We start from the raw sequence: 12684 nt of genomic DNA on the forward strand, positions 1-12684 counted from the left end.
CTACTGCTATGAAATGGGATTTTTTTTTTCTTGCATACTAGCCTTTTCTGCAGAAGCAAGAATGATAAATGAACCCATTTAAGAAACATATTTTCAATATAAGAGTGAACAGCAAATCAAACACAATTTGAGTTGTTAGGCATAAGTAAATTTCTTTTCCTAATATGTGCAGTGATTAAGACTCCCATATACCATGTGCATTCCTCTGTAACTTGTTTGAAAAATAATTTCTGGTTTTGATACAACCACATTCTGATACTTTTAGATATGTGTAAATCCCTCTTTTTTCATGATCTTAACTAATCATGCATTATTTCTTCTTGAAAGACTGTCTCTTATTGTCACTTTTCAACCCTTCTGCAAAGGAAGACCCAAGCAGGGTTCACTCAGCACTTTCTACAAGGATTAATGTTGTTTGCAAAACATTTCTGCACAGCAGTTGGCTGTGAAAATTTTGACCATGATCACATTCTGTGTCTTTGCTGACTCTTCAATGATGGAGGGATTCTGTCAGCTTTCTCTTGTCCTGTGCTCTGTCATATGTCATTTTAAGCTATTCTGGCAGTAGCAGATGTGAAATATACTGTATGTGACCACAGGAAGACAGGTCTTTGTAATAGAAAGAGTCTATCACTAGTAGGAAAGAGAATCAGATCAGTATATTGGGAGTAATTCCAGGGAAAACCATCCTTTTTTTCCTTTTTTTTTCCCTCCCTGCTGATTGGATCTCAGAAACTGTGGAGAAGGAAATCCCTGTTTCCCAGCCCTGTGCCAGAAGAGAAGATTCAGATCCCAGTTACAATAGTCAATAGTATGTTCAGAGACATTCTAATGACTTTTTCTCAAAAATAGAATAATAAAAGTGCTTGTAGTTGTGATGACAGGACATGATCTGTACAGAGATATAATATCTTTATTAGATCAACTGATTACAGGAAAAAAAATCTGTACGACTCAAAAAGATAGTGCTTTCCTTAGTTGTGTCAGTCACTACATCTCCTTAAAACTTTGCCATCTTTGGCATCAATAAAATTCATTTTCATTTATACTTGCAAATCAGAACCCATAATCTCACTTTACTTGTTTAGTTGAGGTAGCAGTCTTAGGTGCAAGACAAAACTGTCCTGTCCGTTTACGAGGTACAGCCTCTATCATAATAGAAAAGGACTGACAGGACTGCTTGGACATCAGTAACCATACTGGGATAATCTCTTGAACAGGTTTGGTGGTGTTGTGGTGTTGGGTTTTTTATATGTATTTTTTTGCGTGTATGTTTTGTTGGAGTTTTTTTTTTTTTTTGTTGGAGTTGCTCTTTTTACAAGTGAAAAATCATCTCATCCTGACTTTGAAGCAGTCAGTGATGGTGAATCTGTAAAACACCCATAGTAAAATAGTAAAACTTTCAGTGCTTGATTCCACTCACCTTTAAAGATCTTCCCCACTGCTGCCAACTTGACTTTCTCTGAATAGCAGTTCAGGTGTTAGTCAGGAATGCATGACCCAAATAACAAGCAAAAAAAGTTTTAAAGTGCTGATTCCACCTCTTCTTCAAGGACCTTGATAGTGATTTCTGACGAGGTTGTATCATTTTATTTGATCTCCAGCTACATCGACTTCAAGTAGTATTTCAGCACAATGGGAGTGGATCAATAGGTGGAAGCAGCCAGAGATAAGCTTTTTGCTTCTGTTAAAGCTAAAAGCCAGTCTCTTAAGAGTATGTTCCCCACTCTGTAGTTTACTTATTTCAGATTGGGTGAGAATATATAAGTTATTGCTAAGTAAACCAAATAAGAAGGAAAAAAAATGATGGTGTGGTTTTGGGATGGCACAAAAATGTTGGACCTTAAACCACATGCTTTTGTTCATTTTGTTTGAAAATGGAATTTAGTGAATAGATTCCTTACTATCTCAAATCATAATTTATACCCATTGCAATAAAGTACTTGTATTAAATAGCACATAAATTTATATGTTTTAATTTAATTTTAAAATGATTTTCAATCCTATCTTTGATGACAGGTATTGTGCAACTTTTTGTGTTTAATTCCATTGCACATTACATATAGAGTAGCTTCCTCATGTCAAAAAAACATTTTAAATTTTGAATAAATTTTAGAACCTATAATAGGTTCTTACAATAAACCTATTTTAGATGTAATCTACCTTTCCAAGCACCTCTAAATTGCAAGTTTCACTTCTCATACTAGTGCAGAAGTAAAAAGATAATACTTGGGATAAAATACACAATGAAGTAAGTTCCTTTGGGTAAGTATTTTCCCATTATATTTTAACCAGGTTAATTTAATGCTGTCATGACTCCAGCTGAAATCCACTGTACATTTCAGTTCAGGTGAAGCTGGAATTACTCTTGAATCACACTGACAGGATGTCTTAGTGGCTACAGAATTTATCCATGGCAGTGGCAGACTGAGTGAAGTCCTGAATGTAAAAGGCAAGGTAAATGTACGTTATACATAGTAATCCCTTCACATTCTGTCACAATAAAATGCCTGCCTGCAAAATATGCAATCAATTTTGGGGAAAAAAACCTCAATGCACCCTACGAAAACTCCCTCCCTGTTCTCATTCTGTGCTTTCCGGGAGCATTTTTTTCTAGGTGAAGCATTAGTTGCTTTGTATTTCTTTCAATTTCATTGCCAAAGAATGACAAACTGAAATGCATTAAGCAAACAGATGGTTATTTTCACTGCTTGTTTTCCTGATTGTCATACTTACTGTCCTACATTAATCTTGTGCCATTATTGCTTAATGTATTTAGTGGGGGAGTTGTTTGTTCTCTGTTTATCTGTCACTGTATTGTGAATGTAGCAGGAGTGTTATCTGGAAGGGCAGCTTTGTGGTGTAAACACTTTTTAAACACCTACACACTGTTAAAACAGAGCTCCAGTGACTGAGCAGGTCAGCCCAGACCTTCTGAGATAAATGTGCATGGGCTGTGGCTCTCTCATGTAAGGACTGATTTTTATTCTGCATTTTTACAACACAGCATTGGACATTAATCTTGACAGGCATTAACTGCCAGGCATTATAATATTATATGAGGACTTTATGACTAATTATGAAAAGGGATGTCCTTTCACATTTTTATTTCTTTTTTTTTTTTTGACATAAGTCACCCACAGCATTTATCATATATATTAAAGGAAGACTTGCCAAGAGTAAGGACTACAATTTATTGGCCACAACATTCCTCAGCTGAGAAGAGGCCTTTTTCTGTACAGTATCAGTCAAATACTATACCCTCCATATATTTAACTTGCTCATGCTCATAGCATTAAGTTCAGTCCCAAGCAGGAAAGTCACCTGAGATTTATTTAATCTGAAGGCAATTTGTCTTCAACATAACCTAATGCTGAAATTCACTGAGATCAAAAGTGGTTTTCATAATAAATAGATGCAAATACATTTATGGTGGATATGAAGTAAAAAAAACCCCAAAAAGGTCACAAAGTGAATAGTTGTGGTAGTCATTCACACCTACCTAAAATCCTAATTATGTGTAGACATCACCATAGCAAGAGCCACAGAGGTTAATGTCAATGATCATTCATCCTCTTTACTCTCCCCTGTTGCTCTCTGCGCTACTTAAAACACAACCCAACAAACACTCTTTCAGCATCTACGCAGGAATAATCCAGAAATAAGACAGAAAGGACAGCCATGGCAAACAGCAGTCCCTTTAATTGTAGAATGGGTTAGCCTATCTCCAGGACATACAACATTCTGTCTCTAGTTAAAAAGAAATAAATAAAACCAAACACGAAAACCAATAGTATTTTGCTGTGGCCAGGAAATAATCTAGACAATATGAGAAGCTCAGAAAGACCAGGCATGGGTATCATTTATATGAGCCAACTCTCAAGTAAGGAAAACAGATTGAAAGAAACTACAGCCTTGCTGTAAAATGGGCAGTAGGATTGCAGCACACTCTTTTACTTCTATAAAACCTTGACTTTTTGGCTGAAAAATAACATCCCTGAAACATGTTGACAGGATATGTTCCTGTGATGGCTAGTGGGAGTTTATTTAAGACCTCTTTTATGGCTAGTCTTCTCAGAAATGACTTCTCTTGTTTCCGCTGCCCACAGTGTTATCCATATGTTGTGTTAAAGTGAATTAAGTCTTTATGGGGAACACGATGATGGGCTGCAGCCAAGCAAAACCTTCCTGAGACATACCCCTAGTGTGTATTTAATTCAAAATCCTGGGAATTTGGGGGCAAATGTATTTTTAAAAATATCTGTAGTATTTCTGTGAAAGAACAGAAAAAATATATGTCGGAACATTTTGGCTGACCGTACTGACTGTTACAAGGAGATGTAGTGTGAGGAATAAGATGAAAATTAAACATTAACCTGCAATATCAGAGAAAGCAAGCATTTTACTAGTCTTTTACTAAACAACAGTAACTGCTGAAGTAAATTGCATATAGGGGCTTGCTTCTCCCTTCCTTTCAATAAGCAGCACTAGCAGTGATGTCTCTACTTAGACCAGAGTCATCAAGTGAGCAGATAGCAAGGAGATAAGAAGGCTCAATAAACCAAACTCTCACTTTTTTTTTATCAGAAAGAAAATCTGCAGGCTCATCTGGGGTCCAGACCTAACATGACAGATTTCTTGTAACAGAACTATTGGAGGTTGTTCACCATTTTACAGTAAAAGAATCAGTGATTATTTATTTATTTATTTAGTTAACTTGACAAACGTTTTAGCTATAGGGACAGAAATCTCTAATGAGCTGAAAATTCGTGGGCAAACAGATGCTGAGAGAGTAACATTGTTAGTTTTTAGCTCCTGAGAATTTCTGTCTGAAACAGCTACATATATTATCATGATTTTGTTATCCATTTAGCTTAAAATAATGCAAATTCATTAAATAAAGTTACCTTTTATTTACATAATTTACAATATGAAGAATAACTATGTAGTTTATGGCAGAATACTTGTAATGATATATTTTTAGTAGGATTTCATCTGCTTTGGTATCCATTTAGTTAATGAAAGGGATGCACTTTCAGAGTGAACAAATAAATGATATTTTTATGGTGTCTTTTCAGGATTGAAAAGACTGTTCATCTGAAAATAAATTTCAGATAAGAAACCTCGCTTCCATTTCCCTCATGTTGAGGAGTGACCTAGAAAGAGGACTGCTTATATTTGGCTGAGACACTGTGCTACAAATACAGAATGAGTTAATTTCATGTAGCTCCTTATTTCCAAGAAATCCAAGTGTCTCTAGTATTACATAAGTCACTCAGGACACTAGAGTTGAAGTTACTGTGCTGAGACTTGCTTAGCACTGTTGTATAATTAGTTGGAAAATCAATTCAACATTTATTTCAAGTTTCTGAAGGAGAAGGAGATTCATGAATACATAATAGAGAAAGCATGCATGTCTGAGCACATCAGTTTTAAAAAGTGTTCTTAAAATATGGTCTTATTAGAAGCATGCATTTGAAAATCTTAGATTATTCCGTTTGCAATTCAACACATTATGTGCATTGCACTTGTATGAAATTATTATGCCTCAGCTAAATAAAGGCCCTTATCCCTGGTGCTTCACTTTTATGAGCCTCCTACAGTAATGTGCACAGAGGCATGGGCTAAAGGAGAGAAGGAATACTTTGTACTCTCAGTGTTCATTGAACAGCACATTTTTTGGGTCATTGCAAAGAGTAGGCACAATTTGATCAGTAGAGGCACAGCAAAATCTCTCTTTTGAGATTGTTCTTTTGAGACTTATAAACATTTCCTTTAGCATTGTCTAATTAGCTGTGCTTTCTGACACAGAGTTAAATTAGGACACAAAAGAGGTATCAACCTGTAGGTTGTTATGGGCCTGTTTCATGAGTACATTAAAAAAAACCAAGAGATTGCAACACATACAGTCAGTATTTAAAGATATGGAAAGCCAGAAATGTTTGATAGGGGAGAGACAGGAGCAGAGAAAGTGGAATATAAACCTTCTGACTAGCTTGCTTCCTTCTTCTGCAGTTTTCTGAAAATTCCAAAGAGGCCATTTCTTACTAAATTGATTTTTTTCCACTTTATAACTATTCTTCTTTTACCAGTCCAGACTCTGACTGAACAGGAAAGGGAATACTTAACAGCAGTGATTTGTGACCTATGGAGGCTAACAGTCAGAATTAAAACCAAACATCAATAAGAACAAGCTTTTTCTCTCACTAATAGTCAAAATATTGTTTCAAAGCCTATATTAATATAAGGGTAAAGCAACAATATTATATCTTACCAAATACAAAATTTAATATTTCTGGAACTGTTTAAGAATTTTATACATATATGTACTTTATAAAGCTTATTAGGGTAGTATGTATTTTTGAACTATAGATCCTTCCCCAAAATTATCATTACTATTGTATGCAACAGAGTGTTTAGCATTTCCCCAGAAACTCTTACTTGCATAACCTGTTTTGACTGTGTAATCTTAAAACTGTATTAGCATCTTATCTTTTCTTTCACATAAAGTGGGTAATGCTGCATGCATTTTATAAAGCAATCTATTTCACTTCCTAGTTCCCTGTGTTCAGTCTCATATCAGACCACCAAAGCACAATTAATGATGCCTTTGTGTAATTAGTGGGGCCTGTACTAGAATAAGTTTATAATCAAGGATACTGCGTAATGGTGCTTGCATTTCTGCAGTGAAAGTTGTTTCTGAACATATTGAATTCTTATGAAGTAGTTTTTGTTTTCCAAGGAGGTTGCTTTCTTTTTGTAAAAAGATGCACTTTCATGCATGTTTTTGTGTGTACATATAAATTTACATTGGAATGGTCATACATTGTATATTTAAAAATTGCTGTTATTGTTAAAATCTAACAGTAATAACATTAAAAAATAGCAACTTTTCTATTCATTATAATGCTTATGGAAGCATTATAATGTTATTTGAGCTGAGATTCAGACTGAAGTGAAACTTTGCATTACATAATTTTCCATGTGGTTTAACTTTTAGGCACCATAGTTAATGACACAGTTTTGGTAACAGCTGCTACTAATCCAGTTGAAAGTATATAAAATACATCTTCTGTTTTACTGATCAGGTGGTGTATTAAAATAGTTGTCCTCATATACTGGGTAAAGCATCCTGGGCTTATTATATAAGTCCTCACAGACCCACTGGATTCAGAATCATGAATCGGTTTGGGCTGTTCTTCTACCAAAGGCATGTTGCTTTAGTTTTTAATGTTTGCTTAAGCAGGCCTGTGCATATGTTATGTCGTCCTCTTTTCACATGTATCTCAGATTCCCCTGTGGTTAGCGGATCTGACAGTAAATTAAATGACCCTTCAGTAAATCAAGTCAAATCAGCAAGTCCAGAGATGTTCCCAATGTTATGCATGATTACTAAAACATGCACTGAAGACAGTATTAAAATCTGCAATGATACCTGCAGAAGTAATAATGAGCATAAGTCATAGGCTCATAATTTAAGAAAATTGGTGCCTGTGTCAAAGTAACTAACATCAACTCTGCCGGCCCAAGATGTTCTCTAGTTCTCTTACAGTAATAGCCTATGCCTTACAACAAGCTAAGCCTCAATTATCAAAGTGTTGTCTTGTGCTTTGCTCAAGATTGAACTTTATTTCTAATAAAATAATGATTATGATCACAGTAATAATGATAACAGTAATAAAGCCCTCACCTCTGGCCTACTATCTCACCTATGCAGATGACTGGCTGCAGAGTTCCTGAACCAGTTAAAGATTTAAGCTTGCACAGGGCATGTATATAGGCACAGCATCAATAATCACAATTATATCTTTTTCTGTAGGTCCCCTTCAGATACCAGAAGGCTGCAATAATGTCATAGAATCCTAGAATAGTTAGGGTTGGAAAAGACCTTAAGATCATGTAGTTCCAATCCCCCTGCCATGGGCAGGGACACTGTCGTGGTTTAAACCCAGTCAGGTAATTCGTTCGCTCACTTCCCCCCCTTTCTTGCCCTCCCCCTGCTCTCGGAGGGATGGAGAGGAGAATTGAAAAGAATGCAACTCCCACGGGTTGAGATAAGAACAGTTTAGTAACCAAGGTATAACACAGATCACTACTGCTACCACCAATGATAATAATGATAAAGGAAATACCAAGGGAAGAGAATACAACACCTCAGCACCAGCTGACCGATAACTCGGCCCCCAAGTCCGACTAAGCTCCGACCGATACCTCCTCCAACCCTGCAGTCTCCCAGCCCTTCCGGCTAACTCCCGGTTACATCCTCGGCATGACGTGCTGTGGTATGGAATAGCTCTTTGGTCAGTTTGGGTCAGGTGTCCTGTCTCTGCTTCCTCCTGGTTTCCCCTCCCCCCTGGCAGAGCATGAGGCTCACAAAGTCCTTGGCCAAACCAAAACATCTCTATCAGCTCTGTTCCCGAGCCGAAAGTCAAAACACTGCACTGCACCAGCTACCAAGAAGGAGAAAAATGACTGCTACTGCTGAACCCAGGACAGACACCTCGCACTAAACCATGTCACCCAAGGCTCTGTCCAGCCTCACTTTGATCACGGCTAGGAATGGAGTGTTCACAAATTCCTTGGGCAACACATTCCAGTGCCTCACCACTCTCACAGTAAAGAACTTCTTCTTTATATCTAACCTAAACTTTCCCTGTTTAAGTTTGAACTCATTATCCCTTGTCCTATCACTACAGTCCCTAATGATGAGTCCCTCCCCACCATCCTTAGAGGCTCCCTTCAGATACTGGAAGGCTGCTATGAGGTCTCCACTCAGCCTTCTCTTCTCCAGGCTGAACAGCCCCAACTTTCAGCCTGTCTTCATATGGGAGCTGCTCCAACCCTCTGGTCATCTTTGAACTTGCTCCAACATGTCCATGATCTTCTCATGTTGAGAAGGGCTGAATGCAGTAATTAACTATGCACATAGGTGAAACATTCAAATAAGGTAAGCATTCAAATTTGACATTATAATATTTTGAGGCTGTTCTATAATATTGTCTTTAAAGGCCCCCCTCCACCCAGTGAACTCATATATTAAAGAAACAAACAAGGGTTTAGAAACCGTTTTGTCATCAGCTGTGTATGCTTGATGCTATCTATTGCCTTCTGAAACAATAATAACAATATATGAATAATGATCAGGAGTCATTATTAGGAATCTTCACTCCAGAAGAAGGAATCACTATTATTGAGTTTATATAAATCAGAGTTCCTCCACAGGCAGTTGAATTAGCTGTGGGAAAGACACCTCAGTTTGTGTGCCAAAGCGTGCATGTGTGAACATTGAGTCAGGTGGGAAGAAGCAGAAGGGACGTGGAAAGGAAACTGCAGTGGGGAGCACACACAGTCAGGCTTCCAAGGTGATGAAAAGACAAATACTTCCTATGGGCCCTGTGGGGATGTTATTTTCTACAACCCCAAATGCTCCTGGAAACTGATAGACTGAGATTAAGTTTGGAGCAACTTGCAAGGTCCCACTGGCTATGAAGGATGTATGTGTTTCCAAAGCATTTAATTTTGATCTGCCAATAGATCAGAAACTCGCTGTGCTTAGAAAGGTTTTCTATCTTGTGCTCCTTTTGACATGTTCTCCTTAAGAAAAATAGCAGAGAGATTCCTCTCAAGGCTTTGGATTAATTTGGGTCCTGTCACAAATTACTTCACTTTTTTTTTCCAGGATATTATTTACCCTACTTTCAGATATAGCCATTGTGAGATAGTCATAAATCGTAGGTCTCCATTTTTAGTCCTAAATGTTTAAAGTCATGTATCTTAAAATAAATGGTGGTCATTGATTTGTCAAATTAGAGGTGTCCCCAGAAATTTCTAATGTCTGTTCCTTCAGGAAGATCTCTCTTGCAGTCTCTCTCTGCAACTGAAAAGCACAATTTAGGTACTACTGAAGGTTAAATAAAAGTAAAGTCAATAACATCTCCCTCTATAAATGAATGAAAAATTGTTTCTGCAGAGTGCTCAGGCACTATAATGAACTGTAGGGAAGAAATGCTTAGCTCTTAGATGAGCTTCGGGAGCACTGGTGTATTAGCTATTAGGAACTGAATTTACCTTAAACCTGTCTTCACCCATCCATATAGATTCGTATCATGAAATCTAGAATCTCTAGAGCTTAAGGTGGAAAATGGACTCATCTGACCCCAAAACCCTAATATTTCTCATGATCTGCCTGTGACTCTTTCTTCCCAGGCAGACAGAACTGTTGTGAGGCTCGTGGGGGTCAAGGCATAGAGGAGAAAGAGTTGAAAACCCTAATTTTTCATTTACCTGCTAGATGACAGACATTGCTGTCTAACTCAGGGTGATGGCTGTTACACCTCACCTCAACAAGTACCAGAGTTGTAGGAAGCAGTAACTTGTTAAAGCTAAACTATCAGAGGTAACTCTGTTAACTCCTTACCCTTACAAGTATATCTGTGGTACAGACATTTTCATATGGTCAGAAATTTGAATTTCTTTTGGCTTTTTACTATAGTGACTTAATACACTTGTTCTGGATAGATGCTGCACAGGAAGTGTTCCTGTGTTTTTCTACTTTTGTACCCATGCAGTAAAAGACAATTTAGCACTAGACACTTTAACATTCAGTCTCGATCTGTAGTGAGACTACAGAATTTTGGCTGACCTCAACAGGAGTTGCATACCTCACAGGCAAAAGTGTGCTCAGTCTGTGTAATGTCAAGGAAATTAAGTTTATTCACAACTTTGTTCTGCTGCTAGTAAGTCCTGAGTGGTTTGAAATGGAATCTTCAAGAGCAGGCATAGGCATCGGCATTTGATACATATTTTCAACTGTGTTGATGGGATGTGGGATGCAGCAAGATAAGTGGCTTCTGCGTTAATATATATTTTTCACATATTCATGTTCCATTGTACCACTTCTTCCAAAGAAGCAATCTTAATCATTATTTGCTTTGTATTTCACAACTATCCTTGGCAGCAACAATATTCTGAAATCCATCATCACGCAAAGCAGTGAAGATGCTTCATGTTTCCCCTTATGAGAGCTAGAAAAATAGGTACTACTGTAAAAGAAACAGTTCTCAAAGCCAAATTTTTGCTAAAGGAAAAAAAAAAAGACACAGGAAGAATTCAGTAACAAGTTAGCTTTAAAAAAACATTTCATGATCAGACTCCAAGGGCCTAAATTTAACTTTGCGTACATTGATCTGGACTGGTGAAAGGCTACTGTACTCTTTGAAGCATGTGTGTGTTTAAAAAAATAAACATACCCAACTCAGTTTTGTTTATTACCAAGGTTTGTAATCTAATTTTAAACACTACCTTTTTCTTCTGTTTAAACAATAGCAAGTAATGATAGAGATATCATGTAATATAACGTACAGTTGCTCTTATAAGTCTCATTAAATTCAAACCCAATAAATTACTGGTTTTCATGCGTTCATTTTGTACATCACCTCTATGAAGCAGTTTTTGGAATAGCGTTTTTCTGAGTAATTTATTTTTCAATTTATTTTGCATTACTATGAAGCACAGCTAGCAATATGGGCACACATGAAGATTTTAGAAGATATTATTAATTACTTGAGCCTTACACATGTTTCTGCAGGTGTTTAAACTGTTTGGTATATTCCTGAGAATTAGCTTGGTGATGTACTTGAGCATCAGATGAGAGCATTTGTTACTCCTTTTGCTGAAAGAAACTGCTGCTGCTACAGGCATGATCTAAATTTATTGTTGCTGTAACCAAATATATTTTAATATATTAATTTTAATTTATGTGGACACTCTAAAAATGTCTTTATTCCTGTGTCTTTAATCATAGAATTTGATTTACACTGACAGTATTACTTTCATAAAGACATTTTATGTTCCTGTGCTCTGTAGAATGTTCTAATATCTAGTTTAAAGTTTTGTAGGCCATTACAGAACCAAGGCTTTTGTCTGACGCTACAGCCTGCAAGCAAAAAGGTGATAACTTGCTTCTGTAATACATCTGAATGAGCCAAATAGAGAGTTTTGTCTTGGGTAAACATAATATGTAGGCATCATTGCAGAAGAACACTTTTAGTTGTATCACAGGAAGAGAATGGGTAGAAAACAATATCTTGCCAAGCCATATAGCTTTTTATTTAAAAATGTGTTTTGGATTTTTGTTTCAGAGTGCACAAAAGAGAAATGCTTTCAATATACGGTAACATAACAACTTTACATTGTATTGTAGTAAAAAAACTGAGACAAAATTGATAGCACAGACAGTGTTGCAGTGCATTTTACCCTCTTCAGCTTTACCTTCTGTTGTAGACAGCAAGGTCCTGTTGAAAAGCTGGTCCACAGTAAACATTTAACTTGCTTGTGATGTTAAGCTTTAATAAAGCATCATGCTCACTCTAGGATTAGCCAGGAGGTAGATTCTGCCCTATACCATACAGATCAAGCCTCAGTAATATTTACATAGCTTTGCTCCTTCTTGGCTTGATTCTGAGACAGTTCAGGTGGATAGGAAAGCTACAGCCTTAAGAAAACTGGAAATGGAACATGATGTATAAGGAACTCTGCTTGAGTTTCAGCTGAAGAATATTTTGACTACTGCTAGTAAGGTTATTAACCATTGCTTCAAGAAGCAGTCTTACAGAGCAGTCCATTGTGGTTTCTTGCTTTGTGTAAGAGGGTTTTTGTCATGATGCCTCATTATGTGTCATGCTT

This window comes from Pezoporus wallicus, unplaced genomic scaffold (genome assembly GCF_028554395.1).
Source record: "Pezoporus wallicus isolate ANWC-B61680 ecotype Strahan unplaced genomic scaffold, APGP_CSIRO_Pwel_v1 contig_227, whole genome shotgun sequence".
NCBI classification, from domain to species: domain Eukaryota; kingdom Metazoa; phylum Chordata; class Aves; order Psittaciformes; family Psittacidae; genus Pezoporus; species Pezoporus wallicus.